Raw genomic sequence first — 23,459 nt, forward strand, 5'->3', positions numbered from 1 at the left:
TCCGTAAACACTTCTCCTGGCAACCCTGGCCCCATGAGAGTATCTCCCCTAACTCCCAATCAATAATAGGGTTATGTCTCTTTAACCATGGGTAACCCAGGACTATGGGAACAGAAGGGGACGAAATAAGCATAAGCGATAAGTTTTCCTCGTGTAAGATACCAACAGTTAAGTTAACGGGTATGGTTTCATGAAAGATAACAGGCTCAAGTAAAGGTCTACCATCTATGGCCTCAACGGCCAAGGGTGTATCCCTTAACTGGGATGGGATAGTGTGTTTAGTAGCAAAGGCCTGGTCGATAAAATTCTCAGCAGCTCCGGAATCTATCAAAGCCATGGTCTTTAGTACTCCCTTCTCCCAAGTTAAAGAAACTGGTAGCAGAAGCCTGTGATCTTTATAATTATGAGTAGAGGACAAAATAGAAACACCCAAGGCCTGTCCTCTAAAGAAACTTAGGTGCGGGCGTTTCCCGAGCGATTAGGACAATTCAGGCGTAAGTGACCTCTGACTCCACAATACATACACAATCCCTCCCTTCTCCTGTACTGTCTTTCCTCTTCTGAGAGGCGAGTATTGCCTATCTGCATAGGTTCAGGAAACAGTGAGGTAGTGGAATCAGGACTTTGAAATGCGGGAGCTAATTTAAAGGAAGGTCTAAAGTTCCTCTCTCGAGTGTTCTGTCTCTCTCTTAAACGCTCATCAATACGAGAAATGAACGAAATTAAATCCTCCAAACTTTCAGGGAGCTCTCTAGTAGCAACCTCGTCAAGGATTACATCTGATAGCCCGTTCAAAAAGACATCTATATAAGCCTGCTCATTCCATTTAACTTCTGCCGCCAAAGACCTGAACTCTAGTGCATAATCCACAAGTGTTCGGTTCTCTTGTCTCAGGCGCAAAAGTAATCTAGCTGCATTGACCCTTCTACCAGGAGGGTCGAAAGTTCTTCTAAAGGCAGCTACAAAGGCATTATAATTATATACTAACGGGTTATCATTCTCCCATAATGGGTTGGCCCATCTCAGAGTTCTCTCAATGAGTAAGGTGATAATAAATCCAACCTTCGCCCTATCTGTAGGATAGGAGCGAGGTTGTAATTCAAAGTTGATACTGATCTGGTTTAAAAAACCACGACACTTCTCAGGTGAACCACCATAACGTACTGGTGGGGTAATACGGGAAGAGGCACCTACAGTGGCTACCTCTAGGCCTGAACTCACAGGGGAAATAGAAGTAGTACGCGTCTCCTCTGGTGGGTTATTAGCACGAGATAATAACGCCTGTAGTGCTAGGGCCATCTGATCCATTCTGTGTTCCATGGCTTCAAACCTAGGATCGGAAGGACCAAGCTGACTGTTTGTACTTGCAGGATCCATTGGCCCTGTCGTAATGTCAGGATCGGGACAGGGATCCAACACGCAGAGTACAGACAGTAGAGAGGTACGTATACCGGACCTTAGAATGGCCGGACTAACGTACGGAGATAGAGAGAATGGTCAAAGGCAAGCCGAGGTCGAGGGAACGAGAAGACAGGTAAGCGAGGAACAAGCCGAGTCAAAGGGTAACAGAGATAAGCAGAGTAATACAAACAAGCCGGGTCGGAACCAAAAGGATAACTGGAATACAAGAGCACTGAGTGACTAGACAGGCTAGAACCACGACAGGGCAATGAGCAAATGGAAGAAGCACTGTTAAATACCCTGGCTCAGGAGAGTAGACACGCCTCCGACGAGTCCTGATTAGTTTCCAGACAACTGAGTGACAGGTCGGTCCGGTTTGGCGTCATGACGTCGACTGCTGAGCGTCGTGTTACAAAAGGAAGTGGATCCCTCGCGGCCGGCGTGTAAATGACCGGAAGGACCGCGAGGGGCGGAGGGAACAGCCCTTCTGGACGGATAAACTTCTAAGTCTCTACCTCTCTCAGAAGTAGAGACTTCAGGTACCCTGACAGGGTCATTGTCCTGTTGCAACACCCATCTTCTGTTGAGCTTCAGCTGGTAGACAGATGGCCTTAAGTTTTCCTGCAAAATGTCTTGATAAACTTGGGAATTCATTTTTCCTTCGATGATAGCAATTCGTCCAGGCCCTGACGCAGCAAAGCAGCCCCAAACCATGATGCCCCCACCACCATACTTCACAGTTGGGATGAGGTTTTGATTTTGGTGTGCTGATCCTCTTTTTCGCCTCACATAGTGTTGTGTGTTTCTTCCAAACAACTCAACTTTGGTTTCATCTGTCCACAGATGATTTTGCCAGTACTGCTGTGGAACATCCAGGTGCTCTTGTGCAAACTGTAAACGTGCAGCAATGTTTTGTTTGGACAGCAGTGGCTTCCTCTGTGGTATCCTCCCATGAAATCCATTCTTGTTTAGTGTTTTACGTATTGTAGATTCGCTAACAGGGATGTTAGCATTTGCCAGTGACTTTTGTAAGTCTTTAGCTGACACTCTAGGATTCTTCTTCACTTCATTGAGCAGTCTGCGCTGTGCTCTTGCAGTCATCTTTACAGGACAGCCACTCCTAGGGAGAGTAGCAGCAGTGCTGAACTTTCTCCATTTATAGACAATTTGTCTTACCGTGGACTGATGAACAGCAAGGCTTTTGGAGATACTTTTATAACCCTTTCCAGCTTTATGCAAGTCAACAATTCTTAATCGTAGGTCTTCTGAGAGCTCTTTTGTGCGAGGCATCATTCACATCAGGCAATGCTTCTTGTGAAAAGCAAACCCAGAACTGGTGTGTGTTTTTTATAGGGCAGGGCAGCTGTAACCAACACCTCCAATCTCATCTCATTGATTGGACTCCAGTTGGCTGACATCTCACTCCAATTAGCTCTTGGAGATGTCATTAGTCTAGGGGTTCACATACTTTTTCCACCTGCACTGTGAATGTTTACATGGTGTGTTCAATAAAAACATGGCAACATTTCATTCTTTGTGTGTTATTAGTTTAAGCAGACTGTGATTGTCTATTGTTGTGACTTAGATGATGATCAGATCACATTTGATGCCCAATTTGTGCAGAAATCCATATCATCCCAAAGGGTTCACATACTTTGCAGCTGTATATATATATATATATATATATATATATATATATATATATATATATATATATATATATACAGCTGCAAAGTATGTGCCAAAGGGTTCACATACTTTGCAGCTGTATATATATATATATATATATATATATATATATATATATATATATACAGCTGCAAAGTATGTGAACCCTTTGGGATGATATGGATTTCTGCACAAATTGGGCATAAAATGTGATCTGATCATCATCTAAGTCACAACAATAGACAATCACAGTCTGCTTAAACTAATAACACACAAAGAATGAAATGTTGCCATGTTTTTATATATATACGCTTAGAGACATAGTGTATGTGTATGCATGTTTGTATTTGTATATACTTAGATCATATATATAATACATATATATATGATCTAAGTATATATAATTCAATTTTATTCCATCCATGTGTAATTTTATTCCATCCACGTGATCACGTCTTCATTGCGAACACATGGCCGGGGAGGGCCGGATCAGACACAGGGGGACTCCCAGGGATGCCAGGTAAGTCCCCCCCATCGCGATCGCCGGTGTGGGATCGCCGGCGAGCAGGTAAGTGCATAGGACAATGGCGACGTACTATGCCGCCCGCCGGCGTTTAGGACCGGGTCCCCAAAGACAGCATAGTATGCCCGCCGTCCTTAAGGGGTTAAAGGGATTCTCCAGTGCCAGGAAAACAGAGACATTTTCCTGGCACTAGAGGATCCTGGAGTGCCCCCTTCCCTTCCGCCCTCTCATCCCACATTAAAACCCCTTCAGACACTTAGCTGAATCCAGCGCCGATGTCCCTCAGTGCTGGGTCAGGGTCCGCCCACGCTCCTCCCCCGCCGACGTGACCGCACGTGCGCATTACACCTCTGCATAGGAAAGCATTAGCGTGAGGACGTCCAGCATCGTTTAAACGACCAAAAGTCGTCTAATAAGCCGGAAGTCCTCTAGTGGCTGTCTGGTAGACAGCCACTAGAGGAGGACATAACCCTGCAAGGTAAATATTGCAGTTTATTAAAAACTGCAATATTTAAACTTGCAGAGTTAAGGGTGATGGGAGTTGTCACCCAGACCACATCAATGAGCTGAAGTGGTCTGGGTGCCTACAGTAGCCCTTTAATTCCTTTTTCTCTTTGACTTCGGCATGGTGAAAACATTTGTTTTGTTTTGAATCACTTCTGACTCCCCAAATGCCGGTTCAAATTTCTGTAAAGAAGATAGATTTGGGAAAATGAATCAGATGAACCAAAAGGCTTGAAAATGGGCCAATTTGTATACTGCAAAATATACACATGGGTCTCAAATGAATACGCTTTTTTTCAAGGTGAATGTCCTTTGCACCTGGCAGTCAGCATAGTAAAAAGCATGCAGAGACAGAGGGGAGGAGAAATAAATCAATGCTTCCATATCTCCTCTTCATTTGCAATGTTTGTCATGGCTATGCCTTGTCTAAACTGGATTATAATGAAATGTGCAACATTTTGAATAACAGTTTAAAAGAAAACAGAGCATCTCATGATTTTTTTTAACATACATTAAAAAGTGATTTTCAATGTTTTATTCAATAAAGTATATTTCTGAAAAGGGGGAGTTAGTTGTTAAGGGAGAAACACTGCAGAAGAGATACTTAACAGAAATGCTCCCATTCTGGATAAAGAACAAAAACTGTCACTCAGATAACTAGTGTTTGAAGGTGAGTATATCTTATTGTGGTCAGATGTGATTTTTACAGCGTTCAGTTGAGACAAAAAGCAGTTTTACAGATAGATGAATTCCACATGTTACATTAAAAGTAAACCGTAATCCTTAGGATACCATCCAAATGTTTTTAGTGACTGATTCAGTTTAAGATAACTATACAGAATATGTTGTAGGTGGGAGTTACCCAGACTTGAGAGTCTGACATAATTAGACTTAAGAGCAAAGAGATAATACATCAATCAGTCTAGACTAGGAGATCTTCCAGAGAAACAGACATTGCTTCTGTTTCCAGTGTACTGGAGTAGAAAGTGTAAATACACACAATCTTTATTTACTAAACAGTAAATTGATAAGTAAAATGAATTTGAAAAAACATAGGCCTAAATATTCCCCAAATAAGATATATTTCATGCATGATTTTTATAGTCTCAGTTTGGGACAATTTAGTCTTCAATTCACTGACACTTGATGAAACTTGATGACTTGAGGTGAATGGTGTTCTGGAATAAGTAGTTGGAACAGGAGGATAATCTAAAACATTTAACACTAAAGTGATATCTTAAAGGGTTTCTGCAAACCTTTTTCGTTTATGATAAAATAATGCCATATAGGCATTATTCTATCTGTTCCTCCCTTCAAAAACACTCAGACATTTTTAAAATAATTTAAATTTAGCATTAGCTGTGTGAATTTCCAGCGCTGCTCATTGCACCCCTACCTGTGGTCACTGGGGCAGCGCAGAGGTCCAATCAAAGGCTTCTCATAGAGGCGTGCTGAAGTCCAATTGAAAGTGTCCCATTTGGTTTCATGAAAGCATTCTGTTCTTAAAAGTCATGTAGCAGAGTGTTGTTGTAGAGGATACGGGGCACAATGTGTGTTTGGGTCGATATGGGCTATTGGGTATGTTTGGGAGAGAAATAGGCTGTAATCTCTCTACCTTTTTCATAACATTAATAGCCACAACCAAGGCAATAGCTGCAGGCAAATAATTGTACTTATGTCTCCCATTGCCCGCTTATAGCCAGATGGATACACACATACACTAATTAATATGGATTAACGGATTAATATGTGTGTTTGAGGGAATATAAGGTATGTTTGGGAGAGAAAGAGGCTGTATTCTCACTAACTTTGTGTTTCGGAGAAATTGGGTCTGTAGTGTTTAGGGAGAAAAATTGGGGCTGTAATATAAGTGGGGGAGTAGGGGCTGCAGTGTGAGTTTGGGCATGATAGGGAGTGCTGTGTTGGAGTTGGGGTAGACAGGGGCTGTTGTGTGTGTGTGTGTTGAGGGGGACATAGGGGCTGTTGCGTGTGTTGGGGATAAAGGATCTTTAGTGTGTGTTGGGTGATTGAAATGGGCAGTTGTGAGACTGTAGAATGGGAGGGTGATATTTAAAAAAAAGAGATATTAAACAATTTTTATTCCCCCCGTCCCTCTTTCTTTCTTTGCGCCAGGGAGGGGGAAATACTAATCTTGGTGGAGTGTTTCTATAATAACCTGTTGCAATGTTTGCAGGAGAAAAACTTGTGGTTCACCCCCTCCCTTCCCAGCTGGCCATCCTCCCCCTCTCCTACTTGCTGTCCCAAGGACATGGCTTTTGTGTCTTTATGGGAAATCTTTTACTGAAAACTTCTCACACACATCATTTAGTTATCTATTAAATGCTAACTAAAACTTAGTTTACCGTACTAACAAAATTAATCTTCAGTGGGGATATCCTTAAATCCACCTAGACTATAGATGTGATTGAGAACAGGCTTAAAGAACACTGATCTGTAAAAGACCACTGATCTAGACCATATGCATCGGTATGTATCCGCACAATAAAGCAAGTACTGTCATATATCATGATAAAACCTGTTTATGCCTTGTTTTGAACATTCTTAAATGTTTATAAAAAAGAAAAAGTAATAAATGCTCCAAACTCAGTCACAGATTGGCATCTAAGCATCAGCTATTCTTCGCTACATTACCTGTTATCAGTAATAACAATGCCATTCCAAAATAGCCACCTCAACATTTGATTTTCAAATAGTAATTCCAGCTAAACATACGGTAGCTTGTATGGGTAAACTATATTCTTCTTTTTTTTTTTTTGCATTATTGTTTTAACCCCTTAAGGACCAAACTTCTGGAATAAAAGGTAATCATGACATGTCACACAGGTCACGTGTCCTTAAGGGGTTAAACTGGTTTATGAAAATACATTTTCAGGTGACAATTTACTTTTGCATATAAATGCATCAGATTAATAGAGACAGATTAATTCTACTTCACTTAGAGATGTATACAAATAGATGAGATCATTAAGATACCTAGCACATTTGAGAATTGTTTGACTGATTTAAACAGTTACATTTAATATATTGAACTAAATTGTGATTAGAGTGCTATTCATATTTCTAGTGTGCAATGTTTACCCACACCTGTACACTACAGGTGGGAGGTCCACTTATTAAGTGCGTGAATGTGACCTTACTAAGTAGGTCACCTTGTTGTATTCCTCCTGGGAATCAATGATTGCTGATTTGGTATGAATGGGCTTTGTCATTATGAGACTTGATGGGCCAACTCCTCAACTTCGATTTGAGCAAATGAGCTGAGACTTTTGTTTTTTTGTTTACAGACCAGCCTCTGTGTAATTATTAAGCAAATATTTATTCTGGAGAGGAAAGGAGAAGTTGATCCCTTGACACAAAGACACAATTCAGAACTCGGTCACACCTCATGTCAATCGGAGTGTTGTAATGCAAGCATACTACTAATGGTGTTCATTTCAAACCACTCATGGAGTTCTTAAAAGATTTAGACATATTTAATAGGTCTGCATCATTATTCTACCCCGCTAAAAAATAAATACATAAAATTGATAGGAAAACAGTTTGGAAAACAAAATGCAGTTTTACTAGAACCAAGATAAATTTGGCAGTGCTAAAAAAAAAAAGAGATGAAAAAATAAAAGATATATAATGTTTAAAAGTTTATTATTTTAACATCTGCCTTGAGCCGAAAATTGATCTTTGATTCCACTGTGGGGAGACTGGCTTATATACAATAAAACAAGCTTAACATATCATAACTGTAGAATAGGCAGCTGTGAATGCAAATTTTTTTTTTTTGTAGCCGTAAAATGTGGTTTTATTAAAATAAGAAACCTTCTAATGTACGCTTTCATTAGCATATTCAAGGCATTCATCAGATAAAGTGTGTCTGTGTGTAATGTATTCATTTGAAAAAATAATGTTCTCTGTATTGCAGCAAGCTGTCTATAGGTGGTGTTTTACTGTTATGTATTAAGTGGTTTTGGAACACGCAGAGAAAGGAAGAAACATTGCCGGGCTCGGAGAAGAGAGAACTGTGAACTCTGCGGCAGCAGTTCCAACCATTAACCTGAAAAGTAAATAAAGAATGTATCAATAAATGAGCAGCAATGGAACAATTTTACACATAAAACATGAATACTACGTAAAGGGCAAATCAAACTGTGATCCTAATTCCGTAGGACTGTGGAGGGGATGCAGAGAAGTATAACTGCATTAAAATACACGCAAAGTCTGTAAAATATATTTTGGTCTTATTAGGAGGTTCAACTGCAGTATCATGAAGACTAATTCTGTATATTCAGTTGCTTTACTTGTTGTCTTTTAACCTTTCTTGTATCAACATGTGTTTTCATAAGAGGTATTGTTATACACCTGATTCCAGTTCTCAGATGATATGGATAGAATTATTTAGATCTCATTATATTTAAATAGGTATATCCATATTATTAATTTTTAATAAAGGATGGAACATTTTAAATATTGAAAGAGGAAATGAGAAAACAATAATGTGTGATAGGTTGCAGAACATTCTAGTGAAGCCTATTTAGTAAAGTTTTAAGAGCCGTGGGGCTTCAGTTTAAGAAATATCAGGTTTTGGTCCTGGTAATTTACCCTCTACTCTGATCTGCTGTTTCCTGAAATTTCGACAGACAGCGATCTGCCTGTTTGATTGTTAGATGAGACAGTTCTGTAAATGTTTTGGGAGTGGGTCAAATATATAACAGATAATGACTGGAGACATATTAATCAGTTAATCCATATTAATTAGTGTATGTGTATATCCGTCTGGCTATAAGGGGGCAATGGGAGACACAAGTACAAGTATCTGCCTGCAGCTATTGCCTTGGCTATGGCTATTGATGTTAATAAATGGTAGAAAGAATACAAAAAACAATGTTCTTTGGGCATGGGCATTCTACTTTGCAAACTAAAAATATTGAAATAAGCTACAATTTATCAAAATGTAAATTGCTATGCAAGTTGCCCAAAGGGATACTCAATTGCACAAATAGAACAAAAAATAGAATTCACTGTTTGTTAGATATGCCCCAAATGAAAACATGCTGGTTGATCAACTTTTTTATAGCATGTTGTATGACTATAGTATAGAATTACAAATAGGCAATTTAAGATTAAAGCCTGACAATGGTTCACCTTAAACTGTTACATTGTAAACATTTTTTACACAATGCTAGTTTGCTTTCCTAATTTAAAGCAGGATAATTGTTACACTTGATACTTTATACAATTACATTGTACTGAAAAGCAGTAGATTTTATTTATTTTATTGCAGGGATCAACATATCATCAAGCAGGATTATGAAATTATGCTTGATGAATTTTTGTGTGACAATCCACATTTTCATTTCTTTGTTCTTTTTTTTCTCAATCAATTATTAGGATCAAGCCTTTTGACAGCCCTTGTCTGGCACCTTTGCACTCAGGTTTATCAGTTCCTATCATGACCAGATTCGGAAAACAATTAGGCCTTAGCATTTTTTAAAAGAGCTCTCAAAGTGAGCATGTTGGTTCAATGCTCTTCCAGGCCAGACAACACGCAGAGCTCTGCTGAAGAGCTCTAGCATGAGAAAAGAGCCCAGTATGTGTTCTGTGCAGTGCAAGCACATTTGTTAACATGCTTGCGCTGTGTTTGCTTGTAGCCTTTCTCTGTCGTCTCTATAAGTGGGATACCAGAAGACAATAGGGCATGTATTTGGAGCCTGCATGTGGGCTTGTGTGTGTATAGAATGAGCTGATTGTGGTTTGGTGTTTTGTGTAAATAGGCTAGTTTCAGTCATGTTTGTTGGTGTAATAAGTGTGGCTAGGGGCTGTAGAGAGTGAGAGAGTGTTGGTATAGGGGGCATAGTGTGTATAAGGGATGTGCCAGTGTGTGCATACAAGCTGTAGTGTGTGTGTGCATAGGTGATATAGTGTGTGTAGGAGTTTTAGAGAGTGTATGTTTAGAGAATGTAAGTATGAGTTTGTTTACAAGGAATCTAGTGTGTGTATAGGGGATCCGGAGTGTGTATGTCAGGAATGTAGTGTGTGTAGGTGGTGCAGTGTGTGTAGGAGATCCGGTGTGTTTTTGAAGGACCCAGAGTGTGTATAGGAGATCTAGTGTGTGTGTGTAGACGATTCAGAGTGTATATAGGAATCTAGTGTGTGTATGTATGTGTAGATGATCCAGAGTTGTGTAAGGGATCTAGTGTGTGTCTGGAATGCAATGTGTGTATGGGTGCAGTGTGTGTGTGAGGGTACAGTGTGTATGAGGGGTGCTGTGATCAGGGCCGGACTGGGAATTCAAAGCAGCCCTGGAAAAAAAATGTATACCAGCCCCATAAGTCCTTGTGCAATGTAATGTGTATATGTGTGTATATATATATATATAGTTCAATCTTGCCTTGCACTCCCTCTTTAATATAATCACTGTTTTAATACCAAGTGCTAGACTGTGGTCAGAGACAGCTCTCTAATTAGGCATTTTAGGCGGCCACCTCAGGCCTCGCGCTGCCTGGGGCCTCGGGCCGCCTTAGGGCAGATTATGTCAGACCCTTGGTTAGTGACTGAGGAGCTGACACCAGGAGGGGGCCGGCAGTTTGCTCTGTTTGTCACTGGTTGCGAGGCCGCTCCAGTCTGCCCGGCCGGAGAGTTTCAATGGCAGCAGGGCTGCCATCAGAAATTTTGGGGCCCCTGACAAAGCACAAGGTCTGGGCCCGCCCACAAGTCCGCCCACAGGACTCCTACATAGTCCGCTGACAATGATGCAGGACTGAATGTGGTGTGTATAGTGGAAGTGAATTAGAATATGTGTAATGGGGGGGCGTGTTCAACTTCCGGCACGGACGGTCGCATGGAGTAGGAGCTCCGTATCAGCCTGGGCCAAAAAAGCAACTAACCGATACTTCACCAACCCCCTCAAACCCAAAATCAAGTGGGAACAATAGGAGGAATATCATGTCACCCTCCATGCAAACAAAACTAACGGACTCGGTCCGGACACACAAAAAAGACCGCCAGAAGCAGGCCCAAGATGGCGCCGCAAGCAGAGCCCAGTCTCCTGAGACTGACAACAACCTCGAGGCGCCACTGCAGAAAGCAGTTGATGATGATCCCATAACCAAGGATTACCTGAGACTCATGCTTATGGACCTGAGGGCTACCATTAAGGACGACTTCACAACCGCCATATCTGGCATCCACCAGGAATTAGAGGAACTAGGAGACCGCACAGACCAGGTCGAAAGAAAAACTGACGATCTATGCTCAGCTCACAACACACTAGCGGGCAAAATGCAGAAGCTAGAAGAGGACAACACTAAGCTATGGCAGAAGATGGCAGACATGGAAGATCGTTCCCGCCGGAACAATGTACGATTCCGAGGGGTTCCAGAGTCCATTACACCAGAGCAGATCCCTGCCTACATTAAAAATCTATGCTCCACTCTAGTGCAAGACTTACAAGGCACTACTTGGGAACTTGATAGAGCCCACCGCATCCCGAAACCGCCCAGATTTGCTGCAGAAGTGCCACGAGATATTATAGCTCGCTTCCACTACTTTCGAGCTAAAGAGGCACTACTAAAAGCGGCCCGATCAAAACCGGCGTTACCGGAACCGTTCACCCACATCTCGATATTCGCCGACTTATCGGCACTAACGATGGCGCGGAGAAAAGAATTCTCCACTATTACTAAAACTTTACGCAACCACGACCAGGCTTACAGATGGGGCTTCCCCACCAAACTCATGGTGTGGAGAAACAACAAGCTCCATATCATAGAAGACCCAATAGGAGGTCTGGCCACGCTCACGAAATGGGGCCTCTGGAATGCACAGGGTCATGCCTCCACCCCTGCGGCTACAACACCCTCACCGTCGACGATCCGCCCGGACTGGCAGATGGTGGGTCCTACACCCCGCTAGAGGAGACATGAAGACAGCGGCCTTCTGATTTCGTTGCCACCAGCAATCTCACAACTCTGCAAGTTACCTACTTAACTGACTGTATACAACCGGATCATCATACGGACTCACACGAACTGTTCCTGTGGTTCTATGCTCCCTCTCCATTCCTGCTCTGCTGAGGTGGAAACAACAGACAACTACATACGACTGGAGTGGTATTTATATAAAAGTATTAATATAGTAGATTAAGCATCAAACATAGAAAAAAAAAAAAAAAAAGACAAACAATCAGAAAAAAAAAACAAAAAAAAAACCGCACCTTTTATTTTTTAAAGTTATATGTGTTTGGGCCCACTGTTCGCAACTACCATATGACTGTCATACTCTTTCTGTTAAATGATGTTGTGGTTAAACTGTCATTGCGAAACTACATTAAGGGCCTTAAACCTATGTGCCCCTACCTAAATGTTTAGATTCCGCTGAAAGGGAGATGTGTCTCTAATGCACACTGCTGTTTGCTAACGGTCGATAGCTGTGGCATCACTAAGATGCTGGAGACCAATCAATTATGCTTGCCATAGTTCATCAAACTAGCATATTTTAGCTTAAGTTAATACATTATGCTCCTAAACATCTCATGACCCCCTCCTGACACAGCAGAACGCAGGTAGACCAAAACTATTTACGAAAAAAAATAAAAAAAAATAAAAATAAACTCACATTTATTAGGTTTAGAGTTAAGATTTTGTACTCGTAACACTCCAATGTTCATATTTACCTCATGACTGTATTACCCTAAGCGTTAAGCAATACCGCGAGTGGAATGTTCACAAAGCATACAAAGTAATAATAAGTGTCATTGCAGTGTTTAAATCTACCTATCTGTTTAAACTTAAATCCACTTACCTACCTAGACTACGCTGCACCAATGTCCTATCCCTCGCTCACAATGCCAACGACGATACGGTACAGCCTAACATCATCTGCTCTAGATGTCTGTAAACTTCTACTTATGTTCGTCATGTTCATTCAACTACCACTCCAGCTCAGGTTGCTACACATAGTTGTAAATATCACATATCCCCCCCCCGAATGGATAGAGTGCGGGAGGAAGAATAAGAATAAAAAAAAAAAATAAAAAAAAAAAAAAAAAAATAAATAAATAAAAAAAAAAAAAAGAAAAAACTAATTAATATTAACTAAAAAAAAAAAAAAAAAAAAAATATATATAAATGATAACAAAATTAATATAAGAACATAGAAACTACTATTTAATAACACCTAAGTAACAAACTACATACGATATACTACCAAAACTTCCAGGGTCCCTTGTGTGACACTTTTTCGATAACCAGTCCACGGCCCACAATGTGAAAAATGCGGAGTGTTAGAAGGCTGCTGTCCGCAAGTTCGCTCCCCCCAGTTAGAAACTATCGATACGCGGACAATCAATAACCATATGGCCCAGGTGCGGATCCGCTCCGCACGACCCCCAGATGGGATCTTCAATGGACGAGGAGTGGGAAGTCTCCCCATTGTATCCCTTGCTACTCTCTCGGGCTCGAGAGAAATTGTATATACTTATTTTCATTCTTTTCTGTTCTCCCCTTGTTCGTCCCCCACTCCCAACCCCTATCCCGATAGCAGCGTCCTCCTGTACACCTAAAGGGCCCTGCCGGGCACCACACCACCTTCAACTGTCCAATGTCTGGTTAAACCTCCGGAAGTCCGCATTCATGTGGGGCGACAGATCTACCTCTAATAAGCATCCCAACCCAAAAACACGCCACTAATGGCATGCCAGTTTAAATGCTTATCTCTGAATGTAAACGGCCTCAACAGTCCATACAAAAGAAATGCAGTAATCAAAGATTTACATCAATCCAAGGCGGCGATAGTTTGCCTCCAAGAAACACATATGTGCATAAAAAAGCCTCCTACCTTCCTACCCCCCAAATATCCCCAAGTATACCATGCTCTTTCGCCTAACAAAACCAAAGGCGTAGCCATACTGTTCCACACTGACTGGGTTTTCCAACTAAATACCATCCACGCAGATGCACAAGGAAGGCTCCTCATCGTGGTAGGCACACTGAACGGTATGCAACTCACGATTGCTTCCATCTACGCACCTAACAACTCCCCAACCTCTTTTATAAAGAAATCACTAAACAAGATAAACAAATTGCGGGTGGGCCACACTATCATCTGTGGGGACTTCAACTGCACACTAGATCCAGACCTAGACATCAAAAGGCTAGGAGATAAACGCCCACTTCAACAGGCTGTTACTATGAGCTACAACCTTAGCACGCTATTACACGAGAATGACATATACGACACTTGGCGCACCCTATACCCAGAGGAGAAAAACGACACCTATTTCTCACAGGTACACTATACATACTCCCGTATAGATATGTGTTGGGTAGACAAGAGATCCCTCGCGAATCTTGCGACAGTACACATAGGGGAGAGAACTTGGTCCGATCACGCGCCAATAACTGTCACGTTTAGGGCCATGTACCCGGCACGAGGGCGGGGTACATGGCGCCTGAACGAATCTCTCATAGCCGATGGCGATACCGCCGCAAATCTTCGTACATGCATCAAAATGTTTCACGAAAACCACGTGAATGACCCCTCGCGTATCGATACTAAATGGCTGGCCCTCAAAGCTGTAGTACGTGGTCTCCTAATCCAAGCGGGTTAGATAAAAAAAACGAAAGATATTCACCGACCGTGAAACACTACTCACACGTCTCAAAACACTAGACAAAGACAACAAACTCAGGCCAACAAAACTACTCTCTCGACAAATTGAAAAGACAAGAGGCGAGTTACACGCGCTGTCGTTACTGACCCTAGAACGACACTTACGAAAACTGAAACTCTCCCACTATATGCAAGGAAACAAAGCAGGCAAAATGCTTGCAAGACGTCTAAAATCCCAATATATCCAATCCAAACTCCCGTATATAACATCAGCTACTGGTGCAAAATTATTTAACCCACAAAACATAGTAGATGAACTAGCATCCTTCTATAATAAATTGTACAATCTCACATTGGACGACAACCTCCACCAGCCACAAGAGTTAGAAATAGAGACCTACTTACAAGAGGCCAACCTCCCACAACTGACTGCATACCACAGATCCAAATTGACGGCCACTTTCACTGAAGATGAGGTGCGAACCGCGATTCGCAAGCTTCCCAAACATAAAGCCCCTGGCCCAGACGGCTTCCCCAATTGTTTTTACACAACATTCGAACCCCTTCTGACACCGTACCTTACAAATCTTTTCAATTTTTTTCGGGGGTCAGGGTCCATACCGGAGGAGATGCTGCTAGCTCATATAGTTACGCTCCCTAAACCTGGAAAAACCCCTACCAAATGTGCCAACCTAAGACCGATCTCGCTCCTCAATGCGGACTTAAAATTATACGCCAAACTGTTGGCTATGCGCCTGCAACCCATCTTACCAGATTTAGTCTCCCCTGAACAAGCAGGGTTTGTCCCGAACAGGCAACCAGGGGACAACACACGCCACTTCTTAAATTTAATTTCCTGGGCCCAATCCACCAATCAAAAGGGCATACTTTTAGCGTTGGATGCAGAAAAAGCGTTCGATCGCTTAAATTGGAATTATATGCAGGCGGTACTGCTGCACATGGGCATTCCCAAGGAATTCCTGAACTGTATTATGGTTCTATACTCCACTCCTGCAGCTAAAATATTTAATTCTGGCTTCCTGTCTCGCTCCTTCCATATTACCAATGGCGTCAGACAAGGATGCCCTCTATCCCCCTTAATTTTTATTTTGTGTATGGAACCCCTGATTAGACACATAAAAAATACATTTGCAGTCAGAGGACTAGACACGCCGATAGGGGTCCAAAAGATAGCCCTTTTTGCGGACGATGTCCTCCTATTTTTAACACACCCGGAAACCACGTTACCAACCTTGCTGACATTACTAAACAGATACGGAAAGTTGTCTTATTATAAGAACAACGCTAAAAAGACACAGGCGCTAGCAATGGGGATTCCATCCTCCACCCTCAATCAATTGAAATCGATCTATCATTTCGATTGGCGAATAACCTCCATTTCATACCTGGGCATTAAACTGCCAGCCTCACACTCAGCGATAATCAGAGAAAACCACCTACCGCTTGTCAATAGATTAGAGCAACAGCTTAAACAGTGGGAGGATAAAGAGATCTCATGGTTGGGGCGCATTCACACCATAAAAATGATGATATTACCACACATACTATACCTCTTTCGCACCCTTCCTATCACAATCCCCAACCCTATCTTACAGAAATTCCAAGCCATAATAAACGCACACATCTGGAAACGAAAACCGCCGAGGATAGCACAAAAGTCGATGTGGCGTCCATACACAAAGGGCGGATTGGGCATACCCAACGTAAAATTATATTATAAAGCATCCATACTGGCGCAGGGCATTGCAGTTCTTGAGCGAGCGTCTCCTCCGATGTGGATGGCGCTGGAAAATGCGTGCATGCCTAATAGCACGGTCCCGCTCACTCTTTGGACGGGAGCCCGGCTCCCCAGGCCGAAGCCCCCTCTACCAACCACAGAGACGCTGCTCTGCACTTGGAAACAGACTACCCCACTATTCCTACAACAAAATGACTTGCTCCTGGCGGCACCGCTGCGGGCTTTATCGGCACGAACGACTAACCTCCAATTGGAATCGTGGCTACGACAGGGAATTAAATCTGTGCGCTCACTATTGTCCCCCCAAGGTATTAAACCATTCCCTGAATTAGCTAAGGAATATCACCTACCGCCACGAGAACTGTTCCCCTACCTGCGAGTTAGGAATATAGCGCAGGAGTGCGGACTGCGGCTTGAGGAGCCCGCACAGCTGTCGCCGTTCATCCAAAAATGCATGGGAAAATTGCCAAAAACTAGAGCTCTGTCTCTATGTTACAACACACTGCTTTTCCAGGACGCGCAATTCAAGCCACCTTATATGACTAAATGGGAACTAGATATGGGTAAATGTTTTTCGATAGAAATATGGAACCGTGCCCAAAAGAAAACAAAGCAGGCTACTCATAGCCTTACACACTGGGAATCTTACTGCAAATTAATTATGCGTTGGTACTTGGTTCCCACCAAGCTAGCCCATATCTACCCTGGGACAAACAATGTATGTTGGAGATGTCAAACTCAGGAAGGCACCCTCTACCACATATTCTGGACATGCCCACAAATCACCACAATGTGGAGCGACATAGCGTCGCTTCTAAACAATAATCTAGGGATCAAGATACAAACGAGCCCTGAGTGCTTTTTGCTCCACATCTTCACAGACACCCCCCCTGAAGATGAACTATTTCTAGCAATCCATTGCCTGATAGCAGCCAAAACAGCAATAGCCCATAAATGGAAGTCCACACAGGCGCCCACTTTACCAGAGATTCTGAGTAGACTAGAATCAACTTACGCATATGAATGCATGGCAAGCCGACTAACAGATAAACAAACCAAACATGCAACACACTGGCAAAGATGGGTGGAATACAGACATGGAGAAACACAAAACTGAGAAAAAACTGAGGAAAAAAAAAAAAAAAGAAAAAATGAAATAATTAAATAAATAAAAGTACAATAGTATTTAACACCCTCATACAATATCCATCAACATTTAACAACATTAATAAGACCTAGGACCGCTAAGGCTACCAAGGATATTAACGACCCCATAGATGTCACAGAGGTTACAAGCGTGAAAGATGCTGCTACCCCCATCCTCACCCACTCTGCCTCCTCCCCCCCTAACACCTAGTTAGGACTGAATGCGTCACAGTTAATGCATGTAAAGTTATGTGGACGTTAACAAATAAAATGTTATATGTTTTGATTCATATATGTTAAAAGGACAAATGTAACAAAAAATGTAATTGTGTGAGATGTTTGAATCTACCTCTATACAAAAATCGATATGATATATTCCGTTGTCCCCCCCTCCCTTCCCCTTTTCTTTTCTGTACCCCCTCCGCCATCGCGGATGTTATGTGTTTTTTATGTATAAAAGCTGACAAATAAAATACATTGAAAAAAAAAAGAATATGTGTAATGGATGTAGTGTTTGTGTGTATTAGATACTGTTTGTGCAGTGAATGCAGAGTGTGTGTTTGTGTAGCGGATGCAGTGTGTATAGTGAATGCAGAGTGTGTCTGTGTAGTGGATGTAGTGTGTGTACAGTGGTGTAGTGTGTGTACTAGATGCAATGTGTTTAGTGGATGTAGTGTCTGTAGTGGATATAGTGTATTAAACGCAGTGTCTGTGTATAGTGAATGTAGAGTGTTTGAATGTGTGGTGGATGTAGTGTGTGTACAGTTAATGCAGGATGTTTGTGTAGTGGATACTGTGTGTATAGTTAATGCAGAGTGTGTGTCAGTGTAGTTAATGCAGAGTGTATGTTAGTGAAGTGAATGCAGAGTGTGTGTTAGTGTAATGAATGCAGAGTGTGTGTGTGTCAGTGTAGTGAATGCAGAGTGTGTGTGTTAGTTTAATGCATGCAGAGTGTGTGTGTGTGTGTTAGTGTAGTGAATGCAGAGTGTGTGTTAGTGTAGTGAATGCAGAGTGTTTGTCAGTGTAGTGAATGCAGAGTGTGTGTGTTAGTGTAATGAATGCAGAGTGTGTGTGTGTGTGTGTGTGTGTTTGTGTGTGTTAGTGTCGTGAATGCAGAGTGTGTGTTAGTATAGTGAATGCAGAGTGTGTGTCAGTGTAGTGGATGCAGAGTGTGTGTCAGTGTAGTGAATGCAGAGTGTGTGTTAGTGTAGTGAATGCAGAGTGTGTGTCAGTGTAGTGGATGCAGAGTGTGTGTCAGTGTAATGAATGCAGAGTGTGTGTCAGTGTAGTGAATGCAGAGTGTGTGTGCTAGTGTAGTGAATGCAGAGTGTGTGTTAGTGTAATAAATGCAGAGTGTGTGTTTTACTAGTGTATGCATGTTGCATGTTGTGCAAATCCCCCCCCCCACATTAAATGTAATAAATGTTATTCACCCCCCTCCCTGCTTCTTACCTGGTTCAGGGAGGGGGGAGATACCATTCCCTGCTCCATATACTTGCAGAGGCGGCCCTGCATCTGTATGTTACAGCTCTTTGCTCACTCTAAGCAAAGAGCTGTAACATACAGATGCGGTCTGCTGGGGGCCCGCAGCTGCACATATATATAGCGATCATCGATATATATATATGTGCAGAGAGGGAATTTGGGGCCCGGGACTGACAAAGCAGTTTGGGGCCCCCAGGACCGCCAGGTCCGTGACAACCATGCAGAGCTGCAGACCATGTGTCATGAGATCTGGCCAATCAGAGCCTTGCCACAGGTTACCATGGCAACGCTCTGACAGGATCTTGCGAGATACAGCTAATAAAAGGTATTTAATCCCTTAACATCACCCCCCTCCTTCCCTTACAACATTATTACCCCCCCTTACTCAATCAATACCCCCCTCCATTAATACCCCCTCCATCAATACCCCCACTCCATCAATACCCACCCTCCTGTACACCATCAATACCCCCTCCCTCACACCATGAGGGACTATCTTCACCCCCCTCCCTTCACACTATCTTCACCCCCCCCCACCCCTCATTCCATCAATGAAGTGAAGGAGGGGGTATTGATAGTGTGAGGGGGGATATTGATGGAGTGATCAATCACTCCCCCTCACTGTTCATCACCCCACTCACTTCATCAATACCCCCTTCACTCACTCCATCAATAACCCCACTCCATTAATACCCCCCTCCCTCCCTCCAACAATAACCCCACTCCATTAATACCCCCTCCCTCCCTCCAACAATAACCACACTCCATTAATACCCCCTCCCTCCCTCCAACAATAACCCCACTCCATTATACCCCCTCCTTCCCTCCAACAATAACCCCACTCCATTAATACCTCCTCCCTCCCTCCAACAATAACCCCACTCCTTCACACCATCATCACCCCCCATCAGTCCATCAATACTCCCCTCACACAGCTCACTGACACTCACTACACAGTATATAAACCCTACCTGGCACTGGAAGCTGTGGGAGTTAAAGTTCTCTCTGGGGTGCCATATCCAGGCTTCTTCCTGCAGGAGGGTTCCCTGGTTGAGTGCGGGAGGCGGAGCTTCCAAACGGGGGCAGGGCTTACATGCAGGGGCGGAGTTAACATGACGGGCCGCGGTGTGGGAATCAGGAAGGGAGACTCAGTGCTCCCTTCTGCTGTTAGCAGCGTTAATGTGGCCACACCAGCCCCCCTTTGCAGTCCCCCTTTGCAGCCCCCAGCACCTGCCCCCTGAATTCCCTCGGACTGACAGAAGCTGTCACAGTCCGAGGGAAAATTATTTAAATAGAACATAAGGGCTTCTTGCCGGCCCCAAGTGCAGCGGCCCACCTGGAAAATTTCCGGTATCCCGGTGGGCCAGTCCGGCCCTGGCTGTGATATATACACACACATACATATATGTTTGGAAGTATTGTGTGTGCGTGTGAGGGATGCAGTGTGTGTGTGAGGGGTGCTGTGTGTGAATGTGTTTGGAGGGATTGTGTGTGGGGGTAGACAGATTAACGTAAATATATATATACAACATCCAACAAGAAAGGCTGCTCTCCGGACTTAAAATAAAAGTTTTATTGAAAAAATTTAAAAGATAACAGGACAACAATAAACAGTATGCAAACAGACCATTTATACCATTAAATAAAGTGAAATAACTCACCCAATTGTTCTCCTCTCACTTCCCGCCGGCACCAAGTGAATTTCCGGGTGTGCGTTCGCACATCAATACGTGGTCCGCCGTCATACTGTGATGCGTGCCTGCGTGCTAGACGGCCGTACGAACCAATCGCCCTGCCAACGCTATATATAAAGACTCCTCCGAAATGAGAAGAGATTGTATCAAACAGAGGAATAGAAGAATAGAAGTATAAGTGCCATAAAGTAGAAAAATTATCTATGTGCCAAGTCAAATTGAAATGTGTTATAGAATCATTTCATTACATACAATTCTATCAATGATAATGAAAACTATTCAAAATATATAAGTGCCATACTATCAGGGTAATAATACCCAAAAATGTGTGCCATACATATTTTGTGCATTTTTCTACTTAATGGCACTTATACTTCTATTCTTCTATTCCTCTGTTTGATACAGTCTCCTCTCATTTCGGAGGAGTCTTTGTATATAGCATTGCCAGGGCGACCGGTTTGTACGGGCGTCTAGCACGCAGGCACGCGTCACAGTATGATGGGGGGGGGGAGGGGCGGAGCAGGTATTGATGTGCGCGCGCACACCCGGAAATTCACTTGGTGCCGGCGGGAAGTGAGAGTAGAACACCTGGGTGAGTTATTTCACTTAATTTAATGATATATATTGTCTGTTTGCATACTGTTTATTGATGTCCTGTTATCTTTGACCCTGAGGAAGGTCCCGATTGGGGATCAAAACGTTAGTCACTATTTTAAAATGTTTTCAATAAAACTTTTATTTTAAGTCCGGAGAGCAGCCTTTCTTGTTGGATGTTGTACCTATTGGAGCTCTGGTAGTGCGCCCAGCATTGGAACATCACAAGCGTGAGTGTAGGGTATTTTGGTATTTTTTTTTCATATATATATATATATATATAGGATATCCAACAAGGTAGCAGCACTCACGGAGTAATTAAAAAATCTAATCTTTATTGAACCATTTTAAAATTGAGATCGACGTTTCAGTCCAACATCTAGGACTTTCCTCAGGATCAAATACATTGATACATACCATAAAACCAACTTATATAACAGAATACATTACATAATTGAGCTTACCCTCAGGTGAAGTGCATTTCCGATCGGCGTCCTGTGCCACCCCGTGCGCATGTGCAAAGAGGCTCCACCCATATGACGTAATGACGTCATCGCGCCCGTTTCCCTAACGACCGGATACAAACGCGGTCGCCACGGGAACGGAGCTAAAGCTGCCGAAAAGAGTGAAAAATGTCACCCAAACCATGGGGGACAATAAACTATTGAAAGATGACTATATATTAAGTGCATAAAGTATATACAGTATATGGATTATTAAAGAGTGCTCAGATGAATGAAGCAACTTATAGTGCTAATCTGTGAGTGAGTTGCTTAATAAAGTGCTGATAGCCAATGTGTGTATATATTTACATAAGTGAAAGATAAGTATTAATAAACCTATTAATGCTGTGCAAAATAGCAAAAAAGTGCAAATTAGTGCAAGATGTGCAAAGTGTAATAATAAATATATATACTGTGCTATGAGGATATTTTATCAGGGACTGATCAACATCACATAATGTATATACCATAGTTTTTTTGAGTAAATTAAAAAGATTAAAAAAACATATATATGTTTAACAGTAGTGACTTTGTGCATATATATATATATATCTCTTTCCCTTCAACCTAATGCACATGATATGCGCTTAGAGTGTCTATTATAGACTATACTCTTTCACTGTATAAATCAGTGCTACATAGGGGTAATTAATAAACTGCTATAAAGTTTATATTACAGGGTTTTCCTTTTCATATACCATTACATTTTCTATGATATATGTAATATATTATGCACTCCACTATAACCATTTACCCAAAAACACATTATTTGGGTAAAATGACCATAAAAATTCAATTTAAAAACATTACAAGCTGGAGCTATAAGAATGAAAGATATGATATGGTTTCATTTAGTCCTTTTGGGGACACAGTATCTAATTCCGAGATCCAGAATGTTTCCCGGTTCAACAACGTTTTCCCACGATCACCAGCCCTGCGTGACACGGGTACATGGTCTATACCCAAGAATTTCAATGAAGCCAGTGGATGTTGGAATTGTAAGAAATGCTTGGCCACCGGTTTGTCTGATTGACCGTCCCTGTAGGCCAACCTAATGCTTGAACGGTGGCCCCTAATCCTCTCACACAGGGCGGTCTCAGTCTTACCCACGTATGCCAATCCACAAGGGCATGTGAGTTTATAAACAACATGCGTAGTTTTGCATGTGATGGTATGTTGTATGGTATATCTTTTAGTTGTATGTGGGTGGTTGAAATTTTTGGAAGGTGTCATGTGCCACATGTTACACATCCCAGGCAACGTACCGACCCCCGTTTTTGGGTGTCTTTTTCCTTGGAGTAACTTTTAAGTGGGTCTGTGTGTACCAAAATGTCCTTTAGATTCTTGTTCCTCTTATGGAAAATGAGTGGCTTTTCACGAAACACCTTAGGAAGCGTATCATCCGTGGCCAAGATTCTCCAATTTTTCCGAACTACAGATGTAATTTGGGGACTTAGAGTATGATAAGTCATCGGGAAGACCAACTGCTGAGGTGGATTTGTTTCCTTATTAGCTCGTGGTGCTTTAGCACCTTCCAGGGCATTACTCAGGACTTCACT

Source organism: Pelobates fuscus, chromosome 1 (genome assembly GCF_036172605.1).
Source record: "Pelobates fuscus isolate aPelFus1 chromosome 1, aPelFus1.pri, whole genome shotgun sequence".
NCBI lineage: Eukaryota > Metazoa > Chordata > Amphibia > Anura > Pelobatidae > Pelobates > Pelobates fuscus.